The 18,275-nt window shown below is 42.7% G+C and overlaps 1 protein-coding gene across 3 annotated transcripts in view; it reads left to right on the top strand.

The window, feature by feature from the left end:
• Positions 1-18,275, top strand: part of CSPG4 (chondroitin sulfate proteoglycan 4) — a 214,660-nt gene that overhangs the window by 63,306 nt on the left and 133,079 nt on the right. The gene's annotated exons all lie outside the window — the stretch shown is intronic.

Raw genomic sequence — 18,275 nt, 5'->3', positions numbered from 1 at the left:
CTGCCATGTTAAAGCCGTTATCTCACACAACGCTGTGTGTTCCATATTTATAACGAGTATTTTTCATAAATTCTCATTATAAGCAGCTATCAGTGCTAACTGCTTTCTGAAATGAGCCTGTGCAGCTAAAAGTCTTCCACTGCCTGCTATAACGCTGAGAACTACTAGTCCCAGCATGGCCGGTCAGTTTGCAGACCACATCATTGTATGTATGCAGTGGTATCTGATGCTGTATAATGCATTGAATAGTCTTACTGTAAGGCAGGACTGGTTAGTCTGGTCTAAAGGTTGGCAGTGCTGTCCTGATCTCCTCAGGTCATCCAGGTGGTACATCTTTACTAATTTTCACATCAAATCTACTCCCACTGCTTCTTCACTTCATCAGCACGCTCCATTCTGTGCAATGCAGGTAACACTTATTCTGCCCATTGGCATCGCATCACAGAGCTGGTCAGGCATCAAACTGCAAAGATCAATATTTTGGTAAAGTTGTTCTTATCTAATTTGGAATATATAAATCTCCACTGTCCATCTTATATTTTGTAGCATATAATAAACGTGGCTGGATAGTGTACTGCTTCTGACACAGGAGACCTGGGTTCGAATTTTAGCTCTTCCTGTTCAGTAAGCCAATGCCTATTCAGTAAGGAGACTTTTGGCAAAACTCCCTAAAACTGCTACTGCCTATAGCGCACGCCCTAGTGGTTCTTTGAGTCCGCCAGGAGAAAAGCGTGATATAAATGTTCTGTGTCTTGTCTTCTCACAATGTTCGTTGCAATATATCCCATTCTCTAGTCCAACCTTACTTCTATCTTGTGTCGGCAATAAAAGGACTACAGAATTTAAGTGGCAAAGATTAGGGGAATCACATAGTGGGGCGGCTACCCCAGCACAATATACTGAAATGTCAGACAGCATTTCACTTGTCCATTAGAGCCTATCATCACTATGACAGCCAGGAGCTCAGCCTACCAATGATGAGACTCAGGCTATGTCCTTTGCTGCCTAGGTTCTCGACACATGGTACTTATACACCAAAAGGTACTTATGTGGGGCACAGGAGGTACTTGAACTTGTTACAATCAAATTATTGTGGTAAATTTAAATGAAATTTGACAAAACCTAAATAAAAGAATGCTGAATAAGTACAGTATTTGTCATAATTAAAAGCATAAAATAATCTTTAGAAAGCATTTAGACACTATTATGGAGTACCCCTAACAAATGAATATGTATCAAAGGACACCTGAGATCATACTTCTCGCAATAGGAGGTACTTTGGACACACTTTTAATAAAAGGCTACATACTTTATAAATATTGAGAAATCGTGCTTTACAACAATGCTGCCTTCTAACCATCATATATGGGAGGGTCTATATAACCTCATGTTCACCCATTCATTGCATTCAGACAGTTAAGAAGGCTGCAAGATGTCACTTAAGGCCTGGAACCCACTAGATCGTTTTTTTGAGCATTTAGGGAGCGCTTTCAATTGCTAGCTATTTCCCTAAATGTTCTGCCAATGTAAATGGATGGGACTGTGATTCCACTAGAGCAATTGCGATTAAGTAAATCGCAATTGCAGAAAATGCAGCATTTTGGGAGCGTTTCCATTCTAATGAATTGTATGGGAGCATGAAAATCGCACCCAAAATCGCTTGCAAAATGCTATCACAAATCGCTAGCGATTGTGATATCATTTCGCGCTTTCTAGTGGATTCCAGGCCTAAAAGTGATTTCAAGCCAATATGTTTTGTTTTTGTTTTGGATAGAGTGGATAAGGGTAATAACTTCAAGTTGTTTCTGCTGGGTTCGTAATTGGAAGATTGCCCTTCACTTCCTATCACTGGACCCTCCAGGACATTAACCTTGGATGTCCAGGTAGGGGGTAAGGACAGAAATAAAAATCTGACAAAGGTTTTACCTTCTCATTTGAAAAGAGATGATTTATTGTTGCCATTGTTCCTCTTGGAGAGATTTACCCTGCTCAGTGTTATTACAGGAATTGAGCAAATCTCTCCCAAATGGAGACAGGGACACTAATAAAAAAAACCATAAATGGGTTGGAAACCTTTTTCACACTCTCTAAAACTTTTTTCTGAAGTAGGTATTTATATAAAAAGCCATCCTAAGTAGGGGCGTAACTAGACTTAATAGCTTAATAGACTTAAACCCTTGGTCCCCAAACTCATGAGGGTCACGTTATCGGGGGCCAACAAATGGCAGCAGAGACTGTCCTACTGTGAAGAAGTGTCTGGAAGCAGGAAAGAATTGCACACACTCCCGCTACTTGCTACTCTGCATGGCGGGAGGAGGTGGCAGGGACAGTTTTTGTGAGCAAAGGGGAAGGTTTTTTTGCTAATGGGCTGCACTTGCGGTTGGAGAGAGGGAGGAGGAGGGGCCCCCCAAAGCCTCCGGGCCCCCCTGCCAGGGGTCACAGGGGTGATTGTTACACCCATGATCCTAAGGCCACTGTGGCGATGTAAACACACGTAGAACAAGTTGTCACCTTTAAAAAGATTCAAACTTGTACTGGATCAGAAAGTTGCAGTTACGTCTTCCCAGTTGCTATGGGGAAGGGCAGATTGTCTTTCCCAGGACTTCCTCAAACACTGAAGAGGTTTCTGTGCATCTTACCTGGTGTGTCTGTGATAAGTCCTCTAAGCAATGCATGGGAGGGGTAGAGGGGAACCTAGAGCATTAGAGAATACTGCCAAATAAATGTTGTGTAAGCTCTGATGTGTTTACGTAACAGCAAGTAAAGAAAACAGGGCATAGATCTATTTTCATCTCAGGTATGCTCTATTTGCCTAACACAAGGGGAGAAAAGCCAAGACAGAAAGCTTTGGGAAGCTTTCCATACATTTTACACTGGGAAAACATCCATAGCTCTGTACTGTACAGCACCTGTAGATGCTTATGTTGGCGGCCAAATGTGCACTTTGCTTTAAAACTTGATTCCATTGCCATTTTTTCCATTGAATGATAGATTGTGTTATCATCTGCTACCATATGTTTTCCATTCAGTCAGATCAATGGTGTCTATATAGCAAATCTTAAAAAAAAATAGCATGGAAAATGGAAGGTTGAATGAGTCATACAAAATGAATAGTAGACATACTTTGCATAAATCCTTCTGATCTTCTTCCTGTTCTGTAAACCTGTACCTATTCAGTGAGGAGTCCTTGGGCTAGACTCTGTAACACTGCTACTGCCTATAGAGCACGCCCTTGTGGCTGCAGCTGTCAATTTGAGTCTGCCAGGAGAAATGCACAATATAAATGTTATTTGTCTTGTCTTATCATGTCTTGTCATATGGCTGTTGTGCTTCTGTCTACTGTGTTGCTGTGCAGTAGACAGCATAGTTACAGCAGGGTCATACTTCACACTTTAGCTGATCAAGTGCCTGGCACACCCTATTTGCACATGCACATTCACAGGCACACTAACCTCATGTGACTCTGCTTTGAATCACGTGCAAAGATTTTATTTATTTATTAATTTAAACATATCTGGTCCTGCAAACACATAAAGGCTGTGAAAATAATCACAATATCTGCCATGCTAATTCTAGTGGCAAATTGATTATATATTATCTTAAAGAAACCCACATTATACGCAACAATTATTGTGTTAACAATAGTACATTATAGCAAAATCAGTCAAAAGGTTGTCGAACTGGTCGTTGGACTTGTTTGACAAGAATATAAACCATTTTGTAGGGCTGATTAGCCAGAGATACTATTAATAAGCATTGGAGTGTGTATCATCCAAATATAGCATGATTCCAAAGAGATAATGGCTGGATTTCTTGTAAGTGAAAATGAGGGCTTAATGAATACCTTACATAAAATTTGACAGTTCAAACAAAGTAGATCTTTGCATATGGACAGAAGCTTCTGATTAGGTGTACTTTATATAAAGACATGGAAATCACAACAGACATCCAGCTAGCTGTGTCATGTGTTTTTAAATAGTAAATTGGTATCTAGCAAATGTCAGTATAATAGCTGTGGTGAAACCTTTGACCAACATAGGACATGTGATAACCTGAAAACAGCCTGCACTAAGTCATCGGTGAAATAATGCTCAATTAGCAGTGAAATTTGAGGCTGACACCTAGGTCTACACCAATGCACCCTGTAGGAGATGATGGGTCACTACTTTAATAAACCATGGACTATTTTGCTGCTAAGTGCTAGGTGCCACCAAGTCACCGCCCATAGGATCACCCCACTGACAAATAGAAAAACAAGTTTGGACACTCTGGGAAAGTCCATAGGAACTCTGATGAACAATTTGGCAGGTTCAGGTAGAGGTCAAGGTAGGTGACAATCGGGCAAGGTCAAAATTCAAGCAGAGGTTGAGACAGATGACAGATCAGGAGGTAAGGTGAGACAATCTGGGTTAGAAACAAGACCAGAAGGGAGCAGAGCAGGTATGTGCACATGCTTAAATGAAGTCACAGCACTAGACTGCAGTCTGGAAGGTCCTTTTGTGCTATGCACCTAGCCACTGCTAAAAGGCTGTGACCAACAGCATGTGTGTGTACCCCAGTCCAGGAACAGACAGAACAGCATGCAAAACACTAGGACCATTAGGTAAGGTATGACACAGAAAAATTACAATGTACACAAAATGAATGGATGAACAGAATTATAGCCACTAAAATCGTCGGATGGGGAAGGAAGGGGACAGTCTGTAAGCTCTCTGGAATAGCTTTATAACTAGTGGTCTAGACAGAATTGCTACACCACAGTCATTGGCAGTGCTGGGGATTGGGTGCCACCCGAGAATATTACAAGACGAGAGCATTGGATTAGGCACAAGTGCTGAAGAAGTTAGGTGAGCATTGGTTTCAGTTAGGTATTGCTAGAGAGAGTACAGGGCCATTCACGCTGACCACATTCATGCACATAAAATGCTCCGAAACAGCCAATGTAAATCAATGGGTTGGTTGATTAGCCATCCAAAATTATTTATTTATTGTATTTATAAAGCGTCAACATATTACGCTGTGCAGTGCTGGTCGTTAGTTAAGGTTACAGACAATATTTAGGGTTGTCATACAGCAATAAGACAATACAGGAATACATTCAGACCAGATCACGCAGCACACTATCAGTACAAGGTAATGCTTAGTCAGTCACTGCATGGGAGCATGGAGATTAGGCAAGTCAGGTTCACTCAAGAGTTCACTCAGATCCATAGGATTGGTGTATGGTAATGGAGGTGCGTGATCAGGTGGGAGACATAAGGAAGGGGACCCTGCCCGAAGGCTTACAATATAGAGGGAGAGGTAGGGTCATGAAAGGTAGGAGACCAGAGTTCAGCTGCGGGTTTAAAGCACTAGTGAGGAGGGGGTATGCCAGAGTGAAAAGGTGAGTTTTGGGGGCCTTAATGAAGATGTTGAAGGTGGGGGAAACCCTAATCGGGGAGGTAGGGAGTTCCGTAGTGTTGGAGCAGCTCTTGAGAAGTCCTGGAGGCGTGCATGGGTTTGGGTGATGCAGGGGTAGTCAGGTGAAGTCCATTGGAGGAGCGGAGTGAGCGGAAAGGTGTGTACCTCTGAGTAAGATTGGAAATGTAGCTTGGGCAGGTTTTGTGGACAATGCTACATTTTTATGTGCATGAAGGCATGTGGTATGCATTGGAAATACATTAATTGTGTACACACAACACGGGCATAGTCTCAGGAGGATGGTAATAGAGTTAGGAGTCAAAGGTTCAGAATCAAGAGGGTGGAAGTTAATACCCCAGTTCAAACACAAACGTTTTACAAAATCTGTGTGGACACTCAGATGTACTTCTTGTTTATGTCTGTCTATAAGCTTCTTGATTGGCAAATTAATCACTTTTAAAGTACCTGTTGGTCAGAAGTCCAGACACTGGCCACTTCCTTTACCATTGCCATGCTGTATGCTGCAACCTTCCCAGATAGATTCAAACAGAGCTGGCCACCTTCCGGAATTAACTCTCCATATAGTTGAGATGAAAAACAAGTAAGACAAAATACTGTAATTCAAGAGAAAAACTTAGTGAATCAACCCGTTGTCCCATAGTGGTGCCTCAGTTCAGTTCCTTGGCAATAATTCTATCAATGTGGAGTCTATATACAGTACATGCTGATGATTGTTCTACCTGCCCCTCTTGTAGTAAGATACAGTAGATGCCTGTATGCTGATTCAGTAAATACGTTCTGTGTGGATTAGACAAATACAATTAGCCGAGTGTTTGCTGTGACATTCATGGGAATCTGCAGATTTATAACACGCACTCCTGCTGGCAGCATTGGCACCTTTGGAGATACGCGCTATTTATCATTTTAAAGACATCCAGGTTTATACATGACCTGCCTCATTCAGATGTGACTTCCCATTATCTAAAGAATTATGCTATATTTGGATGTCATACTCCATGACTTATGAATGACATCTCTGGCTAATGAACCCTACAAGATACATGTTTTATATTCTTGTCCAACAAGCTACAACATGGAACATTACGGTCAGCTACATATTGCCTGCATTTGCATGGATGATGGGTTTTTATGCTGGACTTTCACACTTTTAAATCTGGTAATACTGTTGTTCATTCCTGTAAGTATTCTACAATGCAAGATAATTTCTAAGGCTATATACAGTAATTATTTTGCCTCATGAGGTGGATGACAGGTCATATTAGTCATATTACCTTTATGTTCTTAGTGTAATACTTTCCAGTCCAGCTTTTAGTGTGGATTTTGTGCCCCGGACCGTATGCTCAGATGGGTCCCATGGGTGGACCCTGCCATTTTGTTGGCTGTATGCCCCATCTCTAATGCGTAAATACAAAATATACTTTTTTTATTGATAGTGTAAAAAGGTGTTCTCTCCCATTCATTAGCTGAGCATGTTGTTTTAGTTTACATATTTCGCAGTCAGTGGTCTTTAGAAAGAGTTTTATTTTTGGAGTAGTTACTCTCATAGTTTGCCTTCTTTGCACTCCCTGACATGGTTTCCACACACTACTTGTGCTAAGCTTATTGTAGGTACTTGAATGACCTAGGTAGAACATCCCCTTTTATGGTTATTTGTATGGGCCACTTATTTCATTCTCCCTTTTAATTGGTTTGAAATTCACTTTGAGCTGACATGGAATCTAAACAGCCAAGAAGCAGCAAGCAGGCACCAAAATATCACAAAAGACAAAGCTACTAAGTAAGAACTTGCATCGGTTTCATTGGAAAAAAAAAATCAAAGGAAGTTTGTGTATCCATATCCGTCTGTAAAATCTTAACACACTTAACTTGCACATTAGGTATGATGATTGCTCTATACTATTCTTCCTGTTTATGCTAAAGCTGAATTACAGTCCGCTGTAACTTCAAATAAAAAGCCATCATCCATCTCCTTTCATATTCTCCACATAGTTATCCTACCTGCCTTTGTTCCAAGTTCATTTGTATATAAAAAACACAATCACCATGTCACAGCACTAGAAGCAGACATTGCATGATTACCATTTACTTTGTTCAATTAAAAGAAGTTGCAATTGAGAGAAAAAAAAGCATGCTGGTGTTTAGGATCAGTGCACTTGCTAGTCAGCTAAGCTCCCTCCTTTTCTATAAGATGAATGGACTAGCACCATAAACGATTCAATGAAATCATATAACTTAGAGTATTCCCATGAATATGAGCAGGGTGGATCACATACACACATTAGGTGCAACCCTCAGAGGACGAGAATGTGCCATGGATGTGCACGACAATGCATAGGAAAAGAAAAAGCACCCATAAACATCACCAAATTGGTATCAAAATATTAAGTAATCTTTATTGACCATTTACATTACACAAAAGTAAAAACAATTAACTTACATTTTAAGCAAGGAACAGCTGCTTCAATAGATGTGCCTCATACATTTTTTTCAGAGGGGCCCTTCTGTGGTTGTATGGAATGAGTGAACGGGAATGAGGTGCATGAGATAGAATTGGGTTGTTGTGCAGTTACTTTTTATGGTATAACAACTTTATTTATTTTTACTGGAGGTTCAATAAAAAAAACTATTTCATACTTAAAGAAAACCTGAACTGAAAATATAAGTCTAAATAAACATTCACACATCATACTTACCTCCTGTGTAGTCTACTCATCAATCTCTTTCTCCTCTCCTGCGTACTGTTTGGCCACTGTGATCAAGGGAATTCTCCGTCCTCCATTTTGAAAATAGCCATTACCCCATAACAGCTTCCTGGTCAGCACACTGTTAAACTGTAACATCGCCCACTTGAGCCATAGGGAAACATGGACACATCAGTTCTCCTCTAAGCTATAACTGACAGCAACTGATATATAACTGAGAGCAACTGATATATTTCAGTTCTGACAAAATGTTGTCAGAACTGGAAGGGATCATTGTCAGAAGAAAATGGTGAGCTTCTGAGAGGAACTGATGGCAAGGTAACTATGTAATGTTCATTTGAAGTTACCTCGAGTGTTTATTTCAAATAATTTTACTCAGTACAGGTTCTCTTTAAAAGCGCATAGTGATATCTATTTTAAGTTCTCTTTGCACTTAGGGGAACGAGAATTGCTCCTCAAATGTAGCATGCAGGTGCTGCGCAATCGGGGCAGAATCGCGCCAGTGTGAAACAACACGGAGAGTTTTGGAAGAGTTTCAGAACTACTAAAACCAGTTATACATGGGGAGCTGCAGGTCCTGATAACCATCTTATGGAGGTAAACCTGAGTGGTGCTGCAGCCACACTCAGAGGTGTATTAGGTGGTTTATTTGCTGCCATGTAACTGCACCGCTTGTCAATGCTGACACACGTGGGGCTACAAGCACTGCCATGCGGCTGCATGAAACAACTCTTACCTGCTTACAGGGGCGTAACAATAGACCCTGCAAGGGATGCAGCCGCAGGGGGGGGGGGGCTACAAAGATTTGTACATAATACAATATATACAATACAATACAATAACATTTCTATAGCGCTTTTCTCCCATAGGACTCAAAGCGCTTAGGCTCTCTCAGATTCAGTAATTAGTAGGATGAAGTATTCACACAACAAAAGTTATATTTCTGCAAATGCCAAACTGAACAGGTGGGTTTTCAGTCTGGATTTAAACACGTCCAGGGATGGAGCTGTCCTGATCAGTTGAGGTAAGGAGTTCCAAAACGTAGGGGCAGCATGACAGAAGGCTCTGGGACCAAAAGTTTCCAAGTGGACTCTGGGTATGACTAGATTATTAGAACCTGTTGATCTGAGAATGCGGGGATTGCTACGCAGCTGCAACATATCTTTCATGTATCCAGGGCCTAAATTATTCAGGGATTTAAATGTCAGTAGGCCGATCTTGAATAGGACCCTCCATTCTATAGGTAGCCAGTGAAGGGAGTGCAGGACTGGCGTTATGTGGCAGTGACGGGGTTGGTTGGTTAGCAGTCTGGCAGCAGTATTCTGTATCAGCTGTAGTCGGTACAAGACCTTTTTTGGAAGGCCAGTGTAGAGAGCATTGCAGTAGTCCAGTCGAGATGTGATAAAGGCGTGGACTAAGGTTGGCAGATCTTCTGGGGGTATGAGGTGCTTGATTTTTGCAATGTTCTTCAGGTGAAAATAGGATGATTTCACCACAGCAGAGATTTGAGTTCTAAAGTTTAAATCCCAATCAATTAGAACTCCCAGGCTACGCACATGATCAGAGCTGCGCAGATCCGTGCCTCCTATTCCCAGTGGTGAAGACTGCAAGTTAAGTTGTTTTGTTATCATGCTCTGCCCTCCTATCAGAAGGACTTCAGTTTTGTCTGCATTTAGTTTCAGCCAGTTGTCATTCATCCATTGCTGTAGTTCACGTAAGCAGGCGTTTATAGTTAGAGTTGGGTCTGTCACACCAGGCTTGAAGGAAAGATATAGTTGAGTGTCGTCTGCATAGCAGTGGTATGTCAGGCCATGTTTTTGGATTAGTTTTCCCAGCGGTAACATGTAAATCGTGAAAAGCAGGGGAGAGAGGATTGAGCCCTGGGGCACCCCATACCTAAGTGATACAGGGGTGGACAGGAAGGGCCCCATAGACACTTTGTGGGTTCTGCCACTCAAGAAGGATTGGAACCACTGAAGAACTATGCCATCAATGCCGCAGTATTCCTGTAGCCTGTTTATCAAGATGTCATGGTCAACTGTATCAAAGGCTGCAGAAAGGTCTAGCAGTATGAGGATGGAGCACTCTCCTCTGTCTCTTGCCATGAGCAGGTGGTTGCATATTTGGATGAGGGCCGTTTCAGTGCTGTGGTGTTTCCTGAAGCCAGACTGGAATGGGTCATAACTGTTGTTTTGTAGGATTTTGGCTTCTAGCTGGAGGTAAACAGCTTTTTCAATTAGCTTGCCCAGAAAGGGAAGGTTAGAGACAGGTCTGTAGCTGGTCATTGCATCTGGGTCCAGGGAGGGTTTTTTGAGGAGAGGCCTGATGATTGCTTCCTTCCTACATAGTCCCTATTCAGTGTGCAAGGGTAGGGGGGCCCCATCCAAAGTTTTGCAGGAGGGCCCAGTGATTTGTAGTTATGCCCCTGCCTTCTTACTTGTTCCATGGAAAGGATAGGAGCCAGAAACCACTAAAACCGTAGCCATGAAAATAGCAGTTCTTACATAATAACAATGGGAAATTGTGTATTTCTGTGCTGCCAGGTGTACCTTAATTATGATAATGATGTCATTAATCCATCCTCGGCAATTTAGACAAAAACATATAATTATATCAGCACTGCATTATGCTGAACATTTAGAAAAATATTTTCATACTTAGCTGCCAATGATATAATTGATGAAAGCAAGCCATAAAATGAGATAAACATTAGCCAGCCTGCCTGTTTTCAGCTGGACAATAGTCTCATGCCTGCAGCACAAGCCAACTCCCCTGACTAGCAATTCTCTGGAGGATGCTTAATCACACCAGTCTGAAAACCTTATTTAGTTATTACTGTTCCTTAGAAATAAGCCTCCTTCTTACTTCCTCTGCCATCTTCATCCGGCTCCTCCTTTTGTATACATACAAATGGCAACCTGATGATCCATGGTAATATGTACATATGGTCAGAAGATCTTTTCCAGCAGTCAGACCATGTCTGCTTAGGGGTCTGTGGCCAGCATTACAGCTAGAGATGAGCGTAATGACCTAATTACGATTTTGCGAAATTTCACGTAATTAGTGTAATTACGATTATGGCCGTAAGTACATAATCGTAATGAAGAAGGATTTCGCGAAATTTCGCGTAAGCGTAATTTTCGCGTAATTTTCGCATTACAGTCGTATCATGCCGTAATTTCGCATTAAACGCTACCGTAATTTCGCGTTAAACCGTAACGCTCCGTATAATATAAAAAAGCCGCCGACTTTAAGGGTTAATAGCAAAGCCCCCTTAAATGCTAAGAGCCTCAAATTTGGAGAATATATTAAGGAGATCAGGAGGAATAAGAGGAAAAAATTTTTTTTCAAAAAGACCTTATAGTTTTTGAGAAAATCGATGTTAAAGTTTCAAAGGAAAAATGTAAACATTTAAAAACCCGCCGACTTTAACGGTTAATAGCAAAGCCTGCTTAAAGTTTAGGAACACCAAATTCCCAGGGTATATTAAGGGGATCAGTGGGAATAAGAGGAAAATTTTTTTTTTCAAAAAGACCTTATAGTTTTTGAGAAAATCGATTTTTAAGTTTCAAGGGCAAAAATGTCTTTTAAATGCGGAAAATGTCAGTTTTTTTTGCACAGGTAACAATAGTGTATTATTTTCATAGATTCCCCCAAGTGGGAAGAGTTTTACTTACTTCGTTCTGAGTGTGGGAAATATAAAAAAAAAACGACGTGGGGTCCCCCCTCCCAGACCTCTTTAACCCCTTGTCCCCCATGCAGGCTGGGATAGCCAGAATGCGGAGCACCGGCCGCGTGGGGCTCCGCACCCTGACTATACCAGCCCGCATGGTCCATGGATTGGGGGGTCTCGGAAGGGGAGGGGCAGCCAAGCTTTCTCCTCCCCCTCCGAGCCCTTGTCCAATCCAAGGACAAGGGGCTCTTCTCCACCTCCGATGGGCGGTGGAGGTGGAGGCCGCGATTTCCTGGGTGGGGGGTTCATGGTGGAATCTGGGAGTCCCCTTTAAAAAGGGGTCCCCCAGATGCCCACCCCCCTCCCAGGAGAAATGAGTATAGAGGTACTTGTAGTACCCCTTACCCATTTACTTTAAGAGTTAAAAGTAAATAAACACACAAACACATAGAAAAAGTATTTTAATTGAACAAAAAACATAACCACGAAAAAAGTCCTTTAATATTCTTAATTAACCATTAATACTTACCTGTCCCTTTAAATAAATGATCCCACGCAATATCCTCGGAAATGTTCTATCAGTTACAATGTTCCTCTTATTCCTCCTGATCTCCTTAATATATTCTCCAAATTTGAGGCTCTTAGCATTTAAGGGGGCTTTGCTATTAACCCTTAAAGTCGGCGGCTTTTTTATATTATACGGAGCGTTACGGTTTAACGCGAAATTACAGTAGCGTTTAATGCGAAATGACGGCATGAACGAAACGCGAAATTTCGCATTGAAAATTACGCTTACGGTATTTTCAATTACGATTTTAATGGCAATTTCGCTACGCTAATTTCGCATCGTAATCGCAAATTTCGCATGCGTAATTATAGTAATGCGAAATTACGAAAATTTCAGCTCAACTCTAATTACAGCACATGGGTTACAATTGCCACACATACTTTTCTACAAGATCTATAGCTGATTAGATCACTGGTGGCAAATCGGTCACTATTCCCCAATCTATTTGTGATTGGGAAGTAATTGTCAGGGCAGGCTGCTATTGACCTGTGTATGGCTAATTTTAGGGTGCGTATGCAAACACACACAGTAACTGTTGCCCACATGGATCAAAACCTAATCCCCCAGGCAACAGCTTGTGGCCAAATTCTGTACAGATGCACTGCTAGCCTACAGGCTACTTGAAGTATTCTGTTGCTATGGAGGGTAGAGGAGGGACAATGGCGTGGTGCACAGGAGTGTGGTTTTGGGTGTATTGGGTGACTAGAGGAACCATGAGCCCAGCCTGCACCTGGCCAAGACAATGCAGCACTCCAGATCTATCTGTGATGCACCATACACATGCTAAATTCCTGTCAGAGACAACTTTGACTGGCTGCCATTGTGAAGAACCATGTAGCTTGCAAATGTGGCTTCAGATGCAGTAGATGTGGTACACTTGTCCTGGAGTACGGCAATGACTTGGTTTAACTTGCATATGGTCATTATGATTTCATTACTTGTGCACGTGCCCAGATTTCACAAAGATCATTGAATCAAAAGACCAGCGTTAGCAAATGTGCCAAGGGAATGTAAAGGGAATTAATTCCGTTTTTTTTTTTTTTTTATGATATGTGTCTGACTGTAGATCATATTCTGTTCCACTCCTAGCAACTAGTCAGCTTTCGCTTTAAATGATGTAACCTGCCCTGGTAACAGGAATGGAGGAGACTGATTAGAGGAGTTGAAAATGTTTTACAGTAAGACCCTTCATATACTGAGGGACAGGGATGTCCCCTCTCTTTGCTTTTCAGTTAGGCGGTCGAACCCCTAGCTCCTGGGCACCAAGCTTCTAATATTTGAAGGAATTAAAATAGGTTCTAAATTCCTGAAATCTGCTTGGTATGTGGATGACATTGTAGTATTTTCATCTAACCCAGAATAAGATCTTTAACAGGTTATAAAACATATTAGTGAATTTGGATCTTTCTCTGGGTTAACAAACAATTATAATAAAAGTGAAAATCTTTTCCTTTCCAACCCATTAGTAACGGCTAATTTGGGATGGCTTAATAACCTGGGCATTAAACAAGCTCAGCAGTATATTAGGAATTAATATTTCCAGGCACTCTCGCCAACTATATAAATTATATTTAACCCCAATATTTGATAAAGTTAGGAAGGAGCTTTCTAGATGGGAACATTTCCCAGTGTTGATGGAGTGGGATATATTTGATCAAAATGATCAGTTTTGCAAGATTATTCTACACTCTCCAGACTTTACCTGTGCCTCTAAGACATAAGGCCATTACATCTCTGGAATCCGCTTGCATTAAGCTTATATGGCATTGGCAACATAAAAAACCTAGAATAGCTCCCAAAAGTTGAAAAAGTCAGTCATGATGTTGGGTTTTAACTTGCCATTAGTGGGTATAATTTAAATTTAAATTGAAAGCTTCCCTTTTTCGCTATATTAAGTAGGGGCGTAGCAATAGGGGTTGCAGAGGTTGCGACCGCATCGGGGGGCTTGGGCCAGAGGGGCCCTGAAGGGCCCTCCCTCAACTAAAGTATTAGTTCTCTATTGGTCCTGTGTTCATAATAATTACTTCTATAGATACTTGAATAGTGATAATCATTAACAAACTGTTCCCCATCCCCTTCTTACACCTCTGACACTGTAGTTGCCATTGGCAGGTTTTGGTGTGCCGTAGCGATTGTTATGTATAGAGTGCTTGGGGGGGGGGCTCCACTGTAAAACTTGCATTGGGGGCCACAGCTCCTTAGCTACGACACTGATATTAACGATTGGCTTGGTCATCCAAACTTTTACTCCAAAATATCATTGGGACAGGAACTAGCATCCCCTTTGTCTCTTCCCAGTATTTTACATTCTAAACTTTCTCAGATCCCCTTAATCTTAAGCAAAACATGATTCTAAGTGATACAATAATGGCTTGGCAAGAGATAAGGAGACTTTTCAATCTACCATGGCAAATGTATTTTAGGGCTCCTCTGGTGGGTGATTCAGGTCCCCCCTGCCCCCAGCGAATATGCATATTTTTTGACAGATGGGGGAGAGGTGGAGTCAAAAATGTGTCTTTGCTGATGAAGACAGATGGTACTTTGTCAGAAGCAAGTGAGCTATACCCATTTCTAAATAATAATTGTAATGATCCGCTCAGCTGGCTGCACATGCAGACAGCTGTTTGACCATTCCTCTAGTCTATGGGCTGCAGGTCTCTGGAAGAGAGACCTGTCTTTTCTTTGCAAGTTTCTGACCTGCTCTGCTGCTGAGGAATTTGCATACATTTGTTATGCAAATCGCCTAGCTGCCTCCTTTGAAGGCTGGCAGTATAAAAGCCATGTTCTCCCAGAATCCTTTGCTGGTCATCCTTTCATGGTTTGTTACTGAGAAACACTCCTTGAGTGTCAGCCTTCCCTGTTGGTTTGTTAAAGTTACCTTAGAGTAATTCTTGGGACTGCACTAGGCAGCTCCTCTAGTGCAGTTAGGTTGTTTATCTGTTTTGTCTGTGTTGCCTCTCTGCTGCGATTGTCCTGTCGCCAGCGGTGGTCGTCAGGAAATCATTCTGTCTGTCTGGGGGTGCTAACCAGAGCAGCGGTTGCTACTGGTAGCCCCTTCTGTTCATCTATTTGGATCGCACTAGCCCCTAGCGGTAGCGGCTGTGGATCCTTCTGATCTGTGTTCCTGCTTGTACCCGGATCGCACTTGTTCTGGCGGAAAGAGCAGTGGATCTTTCCTATCCTGTTGCTGAACCCGGATCGCACTCGCTCTGGCGGAAAGAGCAGTGGATCTTTCCTATCCTGTTCCTGAACCCGGATCGCACTCGCTCTGGCGGAAAGAGCAGTGGATCTTTCCTATCCTGTCCCTGAACCCGGGTCGCACGCGCTCTGGCGGAAAGAGCAGTGGATCTTTCCTGTCCTGTCCCTGAACCCGGATCGCACTCGCTCTGGCGGAAGAGCGGTGGATCTTATCTCTCATATTCCTGTTTTCCGTTTGTCTCTTGTCTGATACGAACGCTTGCTGTAGGCTCGGTGAGGTAACCGTTTAGCAAGCGTTCACGTTCTCTATTTTTGTGTTTGTCTGTCATTGGTTAGTCAGGGTGGCGTGCTTGTCTCTGTTGGGCTTTTTGTGTGGAGACCGCGCCGTTAACGCGTTCACTGTTGCGAATGAGTGCGGTGTTTGCGTTTAGCTAGCGTTTGTTATTTTCGTTATTTTCTCATTGTTGTTTGCTGTGCCTTTGCTACTCTCGTGCTCTCTCCTTCTCTGTCTGGTGTCTCTTGGCAATCGCCATTCTCTGCGATTGCGTTCTTGCTTTGCTTCTGCTGATGTGTGTTCACCGTCGCTGGGTGGCGACTAGTTTGGTGGACACACATTCATCCTGTTTCTGTGCTCTTTCTCTTTAAGGGCTGTTCAGCCCTGCATTGCCGTTATCTGTACAATTTCCATCTGGCATCTGTGGCAGCACAGAGGGTTTATTACTCTGCACTCCACGACTCCATCTGCCGGTGGAAATTGCCCTCTGCTGGTGCATTGCACCTAACCTGGGTTCACCTAATTATACGCTTGTGGAGGGTTTTCGCTGTGTCAGTGCGCATCTTGTGCGCTGACCACGAAAACTATTCCGCAAAAGTTACAATAATACCTTTTCATTATTTCATCATGTCAAAAGTCAAGTTATTTTGCCTGAATAGTGGGACAGGGTGGAAAATTAGCTTCAGTTTCAGTGTTGAAGGATCTTATGATGGATTCGCAAGGTAAGAACTCCATAGCCTAAATGTATTATTTTGTAAGGGATAGGCAGATCTTGAGGGAAAAAAAGGCATTACCAATCATATTAAGAACTGGGCAGTGGACAGAATTAACAGGTATCTCTACGCAAGAGGCACTGGATTCTATTATAGAAGCCTGGAAAATCATTATCTAGATTTGAGCTTATGGTCCTCTTAGCTACAAAAGCCATATGTAAACATTGCATTTTACCTGACCCCTCTACTCCTGGAATAAGTAAATGGCATATTAGAGCAGCTATTACATTTAGAGAGTTTGAATATCAAAAGAGACAAAAACATGGACGTCTTTTATTGTACAAACTTTCTGTAGACAACAGATTATTAAGGTTATGTCCTGTCACGATGGAAGATGTTACCTCTGTGGTGGAAAGCAGTGCAGCTGCTTTCGCACCTGAGGTCACCTCCACGGCCACGCCATCCCGGGTGTCGCTTCCCGACTCAGGTGGGACAGGTGTCTCTCTTGCACAGCAGCTTAGGTCCACACGCCTGCGCATGGAGCAAAAGGACCTTTATGGGCGTAGGAGACAGATCAGCTGACATTGTGGTCAGCTGACTTCCACCTGTCAATCTACTTTGCAGGTTGGGCAAGGCTGCTTAAATCTGCCTTCAGTATTTAAACCTGGAGTTGTTACTCTATCCTTGTCTGCTGTCGTGAATACTAGTGTGTTAGCGCTCAGACCTTAGACTAGTTCCGGTGTGTTTTGATCTGGGAGGAAACCAGGGATTTCACACAAGACTAGGGCTATTGTTATATTGTATATTGTAGTGAGGTTTATGTTGATGATAGATGTATATACAGTGTTTGCGATATACATCTATCTATAGTTAGCTTATTATTGTTTTATTCTGTTAGTGATTACCTGTGTATGACTCTGGCTAAACTCTGACTCTGATCTCGTTTTCTGATTCTGTACTTCTGCCTATCTGCCTTTAAGTTGCTATACCTCTGCCTGATTACCGTTTACTCTTCTGCCTCACGATCCTGTTCTGAAACTAACCCCTCTGTTGCTGAACCTTGCCTGCCTGACCATTCTACTCACCAGTGGTGCTCCCCACTGGTGAGGTGTGCTATTTGCCCACCAGCTCCTCTGGTGCGGTATCGCTACTTTTCCTTAAAGTGAACCTTAAGTGTCAAAAATAAATTGAGTTTTACTCACATGGGGCTTACCTCAGCCCCCTGCAGCTGATCGGTGCCCACGACGAGTCACTCTGATGCTCCGGGTCCCGCTGGCGGCCACTTCTGGTTTCGCCGTCAGGACCCGTCAGCCTGGGGAACGCGGCTGATACTACACGTTCCCAGCCAAAATAGCACCCCTTTGCGGCCATATGCCCGCTTAGGGGTGCTATTTTGGCCGGGAACGCGTAGTATCAGCCGCGTTCCCCAGCCTGACGGGTCCTGACGGCGAAACCGGAAGTGGACCCGGAGCATCAGAGCGACTCGTCGTGGGCACCGATCAGCTGCAGGGGGCTGAGGTAAGCCCCAGGTGAGTAAAACTCAATTTATTTTTGGCACTTAAGGTTCACTTTAAAGTGATCGATAGTACCTTGCCAGCTCCACTGGAAAGGTCTAGCTAAACTATTTGATCAGGAGCTCTGTTAATTAGATTGCCACTTAAACTGATAGTGCCTTACCAGCTCCTCTGGTAAGGTTTTGCCAAACTATGCAGTTGCCATGACTGTT

This window comes from Hyperolius riggenbachi, chromosome 3 (genome assembly GCF_040937935.1).
Source record: "Hyperolius riggenbachi isolate aHypRig1 chromosome 3, aHypRig1.pri, whole genome shotgun sequence".
Lineage (NCBI taxonomy): Eukaryota > Metazoa > Chordata > Amphibia > Anura > Hyperoliidae > Hyperolius > Hyperolius riggenbachi.
The sequence above is the reverse complement of the archived record's forward strand: the minus strand, read 5'-3'. Positions and strand labels throughout refer to the sequence as shown.